Below are 7,193 nucleotides of genomic sequence, written 5' to 3'. Positions count from 1 at the left end.
TAAACAAAATTATATGATAAATATATACAATTATAAAGACAAATTTTATTTTATTTTATTCCATTCATGCATATGATAAGATATGATTAATATATGATCAGAGGGGCTAAAAAATTTTTCCAGAATGAGATGTAAGAAAGTTTGTTTTCTTTTTTAAGAAATAAAAATATATATATATATATATTGCTTTTATTTCTAATGATACAGTAATTCTATTTAAATTTTAATTTTTCTAATATATTAGCCATTTCTATTTTAATCCTATAACATAAATAAAAGACTTTTGTTTTTGTTTTGAAAAAGAAAAAAAAAAATCTCTTTTCAAGCTTAACGTATGTAATAAATGGCTAGAAAAGAAATATTTAATATAGAGGTATGATTTAGTTTAAAAGCAATGGTAAATAATTTTCATCAATATTGAAACTTTTATATTATTGGTCTTAAATTCAAAACGTGAGAGATGTGAGATGTAGTTGTATGGTCTGAATTCGATATGGTTAATTTCTATGGTTAGAACTTAGAACTTACAATATATATTTATTGTGTTTCTGGGATGATTTTGCTATTTTTTTGTTTCAATAGAAGTCAGTATATCAAGAATTTTATTGAAGGGAAGGGAAAAAAATAGAAGGAAATTATTTTCTTTATTGTATTTGCTCACCATAATTAAGAATGTTATGTCAAATGAACATTCTATTTGTATTTGCCCACCATAATTAGGAACAAAATTTTATTTAAATATAATTAAAAATTGTGAAATATCATTCAAATATAACTTAAAGTTTAAGAAAAATCTAGCTTAATTATGAGCAAAACAAAAAATTTTTGTCCATTAATTTACTAAATATTTTATTTTATTTCGTACTTTTTTGAATGACCAAAAACGAAAATATTTCTTCATATTTTCCCTCGTCCTACAAATTTGCTAAATAAGTTTTCATTTCATTTCATTCCTAGACTTCTTGTTATTGTTGTTGTTTTATGCTTAGTGAAACTAGGAGCATATGGTAGATCATCAACACTTCACTTGACAAATTAAGTTTTTGATGTTTATTGATTGTAAAGTGGATCCAAAAGCTTGGTACTTTATGGTTTGTTTGGGGAAGTCACCTAGGGAGATTTGATTTGCTAATTTTGTCAATGATGAACTTTTCTATATTTTTTATAAAAATACGGGATATTTTCAACCCCTTGTGAGTAGCAAGATTTAAACGGCTAGAAGTATTTTGCATAGTGGAAGGGGCTGTTTTATCATCCTGTCGCATTACAAGTTATTGAGCTCTTGTTAGTCTCTAGATAGTCAGGTTCTTGAAGGCTACTTTAGGAATGAATTGTTATGGTTAAACTTGCTGCATAAAACATAGAGATCACATGTTTTTAGTTTCCTATCAGAGGATGCAAAACAGAAATTGAATGTCATCTATCTCTAGTGTAAAAAAACAAAAAATAAAAAACATATTTTTAAACATTCGATCGACTAGGAACAGTTAGTTCAATTTAAGTTCAGTCGTACTTAGTTCAATTTAAGTTCAGTCGTACAATTTAAGCGCTTCTACACAAGCATATATGTACCGATACACACATGCAATAACTAATGTACTTCCATAGTGTACTGCCTTTTGTTATCAATGAAAAACATGGTGCCTTTAGACGCACATATATCTTTTGTGCTTCAGTATGTTCCTGCACGCATAGTTGTGTTTGGAATTATATGTATTTGAAGCAGGTACACCATTTGATCTTAATTGTACCATGCTGTGTCTAATGATTCGTAGGGTATTTCTTTCCATACTTTAGTGAGGACATGCACTGAAGTTCTAAGTTGGGAGTAGGGGGTAAGTAAACACTACATGGTAATTTAAGCACAAAATGACACAAAAATTTAAATGTAATTTAAGCACAAAATGACACAAAAATTTAAATAAGTTAACATTGTTATTTTATGCCTTGATTAACATTGATATATACCCTTTACATACTTGTATATAACCTAGAGATTTCATGTTTAGACCCATCATTAACATGACCCTGTTATGCTCATTGACAATGTAGTGGGTTACTCATGTTTAGTTTCTCATTATATGGCTAATCTAGGATTTGTAACTCTATGGAGGTTGACTAGTGGTTCATTTGTGTTAATCTTGATATATAAACTCTTGAATTTACATGGTATCTCAGGATGCTAGAAACCCACTTACATGAGATTCGTAACACTTAGGGTTCCTGGAGAGCACTAAGAGAACACCCATGACGACTATGACACCCTGTGAAGTACTGTTGAGAACGTTCATTTCTTGAGTTATTGACGTCAAACTTTCCTTTTTCTGTATATTCTTTGAATACTAGTCTCTATTTTTGACTTGCTAGTCTAGAGGTGATATCCAGTGAGGAGATAGAAACCTAGGTCTTGAAGCCTACTTAAGAGGTGAAGACTGAGCCACCCCTAGAGATAGACTTAGTTCATGGACTCCGATTCGAGTTTAATTCCCATTGGTGGTATGAAGACACACAGAGTTTTAATGATTGTCCTAACTGACCATGAAAAGGATGAAAAATGAAAAGAATGAGCAGAAGATAGAAAAAGAGAAACAGATGCAGAAGAATGAAATGAAATATATATACATGCTCCAAATGAATCTAAAATGGTCAAGCTAGGGACATGACACCACATTTCTACATGTATGAAAAGTCTTTAGATGACCAATGCATTTGTTGTATTCATGCCTAGTCTATGATTAAGTTGATTTTGGGTGGTATTGGTTGGATATGGCGAATAGGTGAGAAGATGCTAGGGTGAAGGACCTGATACCTCCCAAATAGGCTAGATTCCATTCAAACTAGTTCACTCCATATCTTTAGAGTTTGTTCGTGAAAATATGTGGGATGTTTGATCATGACACTCCTCCTCACATATGATGAGTGAACCCATCTTCTTGAGTGTTTTTGAGGATATACCAGTGAGGCTGAGTCAAGATGACGATTCTATAGGTGTTCATGGTTATCCTAAGTGTAATGAGTCATGCACTTTGCACATGTCTTATGCTTTCACATACTTATACTTGAATTTATATGATTATATTAACTCTGAAGTGTAATTGCTCGATAACCCTGTGAGGAAATGCAGTTCTTGATGGATATATAATGTTGAGACTTGCATGAGTTATTTGCTTTGGAGTTGTGTGTATAGCAAAGTTATGTATGAAAAAGCTTATATGTAATGAAGTGATATTCTTGCATGTGAAATGGTATGCCTGTGTTGCATGTGTTTTCATTTATTGTCTACTAGAAATATTGTTTGTGGGTATCACCCTGGAAACCCTCACGATACTAGAACTTGTCCACTAGGATCAACCTAGGGTTTTAAAGTCTTGTTACATATAGTAAATGCAATCGTGTTTCCCACGAAAGAGGAGGCAGATAAGATTTTAGAATTTTCTTAGCTTTTGCTTTGCTCGAGGACTAGCAAAGTGTAAGTGGGGGGTTGTGATGAGTCCCTAAAATGCATGATTTTAGACCCTTATCTTCCTTTGCTTATCCTTACTTTATTACTTATTTACCCATTGTTATCATTGTTCGGAGCTATGCAAGGTTTGTTGGTCTTTTTAGGAAATACAGGTTAAAACCAAAGAGTTAGGCATATGAGAAGCTAAAGGAGTATCTGGAGTACACAAAGCTCAAATTTAGATGTTTAACCAAACTCCCAAAACATCAGATCATTAGAGAAAAGGAAGTTTTTACTTGACCAAGTGGTGCGACCAGTAACACAAGGGGCAACCTAGCTTTTCATTGCAGACTTCGAAGTTCAGACTGAGATCGAAATGCTGCAAGGGTCGACCAAGTCATCGACCATGTGACCCTGAAAGGCGACTAAGTTAAGATGCTAAACTCTCCTGAGTCAAAAAATACTGAGAGCATCGACCAAGTGGTCGACCAAGAGACCTTTAAGGGCGACTATGTAGAGTTCCAAAAGATCAAGATCCTGCAAGTCACAACCATCAACTTGACCAACAAGACCCTGAAGTGTTACTTAGTCAAAGACACTGAAGATTCGAATTCCTAATTTCCCTTGAGTCTTGACCAGGGTGCACACAAGGGAAGCAAGGGAGTTGTTGGCATTACAAGGCTTAAAATCTTGTTTTGATGATAACAAATCAGATGAGCTTAACATATTTGGTTCAGTGATAATATTTCAGGACTCAAGTATGAGAATACAAGGTCAAAAGGCATGGATTCAAAGATGATCTAATAAAGCTTGAAGATCATGAGAGCATGAATATTAAGGAGAACTTGCTAAAAGCTTAAAATATATTGAAGCTTGAAGATAAGATGGAGTCAAAGAAAGACAAGCTTGAAAACTTAAGTGCTTAGAATGTCAAAATCTTAAGAAGTCTCATGTATGTACTTCATTCAATATCAATATGGATATATGAAGTTCTTTAGGGGACATTATAGACTTAGAGACCAATTTTTCAAAACCCTGGAAAATGATTTTTAAAGTCACATTTGATTTTTTTTTTTTTTTTTTCAAAAATTAAAGGTTCAAAGTATTGAAGAATTGAAAATTGTGAAAAATTTGACAGCTCAACCGATTGACCCAACAAGGCCAGCTGACTGAACTTTTTAGTTCTAATTTTCATCTTAGACATAATGAACTCAGTCGACTGACCTAACTGACTGACCCCAAAGAAAATAGGCTTGGTCGATTGAACCAATCGACTCACTTGTGGAAATTTCAAATTTTAAATAGCAATGAAAAATTTCCAAAAATAAGTTTTTGAATTTTAAATGTTGTAAAAACTTGGGAAACACTCCAAGAGAAGTGGGAAACAAGGAGTTACTTTCTAAAACTTTATAAATACTCCCTAAACCCAAGTATTTTTACACGCCAAGCAATACAATCCGCATTCAAGCATTCATATTAAAAACTCTTCTAAAATTCTCTCTTGTTCAAACTCTACTTTGAGTTTTTGCAAATGCTAAATATTGCAAAGTGCTGCAGCTTATACATTAGTATTTTGATTGGTTGATTAATTGATTGTTTGGTTGGTTGATTGTCATTGAATTATGTTGATATTGAATTTTGGGTTAATCAAATTAAGAATTAAAATAAACAACTCTTGTGTGTTTGTTGAATTTACTAAAGGTTGTGAAATTTTTTTTTTTAAAAAAAGACTTAAAAGAAACTTTTAAAAACCCAATTCACCCCCTCTCTTGGGACTACACCTTAGTTTTCAATTGGTATCAAATACGTGTTATAGCCAATCTTAAATAGAAGCTATCAAAAGATCTTTATGGCACACCTAGGCATAGCTCCTTTTGCTGAGGGTCAATCCTCACATAGACCTCCTCTCTTGGAGTTGTCACACATGGCGACCTTGTCCCGACCAAAAACATAAACAAAAAAGAAATACGTTAAAGAGGAAAAAGAGATGACCGACAATGACCATGAGATTTTGCAAGTAAATTCAAGTGCTATGAATGTGTTATATTGTGCTCTTGATGTAAATAAATTCAATAGGGTTATGGTATGTAAATCAGGTAAATAAATATGAGATAAACTAGAGGTAACTTATGAAGGAATAGTTGATGTTAGAGATAATAGAATCGACATGCTCACAAGCGAGTATAAGGTCTTTAAGATGAACTCAGATGAAACCATCACTAGTATGTACAATAGGTTCACCCATATAATAAACTCCTTCAATGCTTTAGGAAAGAATTACTCAACTTATGAAATGATCCGAAAAATTCTTATAAAACTTCCACCGATTTGGGAACCTAAGGCCACTGCATAACTGAATGAAGAAATTTGAAAAACACCTCCCTAGATGAATTAATAGGTTCTCTACTCACTTATGAGATGACAATAAACGAAAGAAGGGAAAAATTTAAAAACAAGGAATACATTGCATTTAAAGCCTCGAGTGAAAGCTCCAGTAATGAAAAAGAAGAAGTGATAGATGTAAATGATGTAGCCCTCATAAGCAAAATACTTGCAAAAATCCTTAGAAGAACAAATTTACAAGAAAAATCCAGAACTCAAAATTAGATGAAGAGGAAGAAGAAAATATTAGTAAGAAGAAAATAGAGGCTGAACTTCCAACATGTTATTATTGTAAGAAAGTTGGATACATAAAACCGGATTGTCCACAACTTAAGAAAGATTCTACGAAGAAAAATAAAAAGGCAATGAAGGCCACTACATGGAATAATATTAGTACAAGTAATTCAGATAGTGAATCAAGTGACCAATAGGTTGCTTGCTTAATGGTATGGGACAATGATGAAGAATAAAGCTCCTCATCCAAATCATTTAATGATTATAGCGATTGATGAGTCCCTAAAATATATAATCTTAGACCCTCATTTACCTGTGCTTATCCTTATTTTATTATATACTTACCCAGAGTTATCATTGTTCACAGCTATGCAAGGTTGGTTTGTCTTTTTGGTAAAAACAAGTTAAAACCATAGAATTAAGCATTACAAAAAGCTAAGGAGAATTTGGAGGATTCAAAGCTTGAATCTAGACAATTGACCAAGCTCCAAATGCTTCCAATCATGGATAAGAAGATAATGCTCAACCATGTGGCGCGACCAGCAAACCACAGGGGCGACTTAGTCTTCTACTGCAAACTCCAAGGTTCAGGCTGTGATCAGAATGTTGCAAGGTTCGACCAAGTGCTCAACCAAGTGACCTATTGGGGTGACCACGTCAAGATGCTGAGATAGAACTGAAATTTAGAAGTACTGAGAGTCTCAACGAAGTGTTCGACCAAGAGACCTTCTGGGGTGACTATGTCAAGATACTGAGATTTCCAGAAGACCAAGATACTACAAGTCTCGACCATTAACTCAGCCATCAAAAGCCTAAGGCACAACGAAGTCGGAGACATTGAAGATTGGAATTCCTGACTTCCTGCAAGTCTCGATTAGGGCACACACAAGAATGATAGAGGCGCGACTTGGTCGATGGCGACGATCTACTGTGCGAGATCTTCTACAAACCTTCCTAAATTGTAGAACAAACCTTGTAAACCCTAGAGCTTATAAATATTCACTACGAACACAAGTTCTGGGTTCCTCTTTTGCCTCTCTTAGGTTAGTGACAGACTTAAGATGTCATTGAGAGCCAAGTTAGATTAGGAGTAGCATAGTTTTCAATTCTTGTTTCAGTGTGTGCATGAAGTGTT

This window comes from Malania oleifera, chromosome 9 (genome assembly GCF_029873635.1).
Source record: "Malania oleifera isolate guangnan ecotype guangnan chromosome 9, ASM2987363v1, whole genome shotgun sequence".
Taxonomy (NCBI): domain Eukaryota; kingdom Viridiplantae; phylum Streptophyta; class Magnoliopsida; order Santalales; family Ximeniaceae; genus Malania; species Malania oleifera.
The sequence above is the reverse complement of the archived record's forward strand: the minus strand, read 5'-3'. Positions refer to the sequence as shown.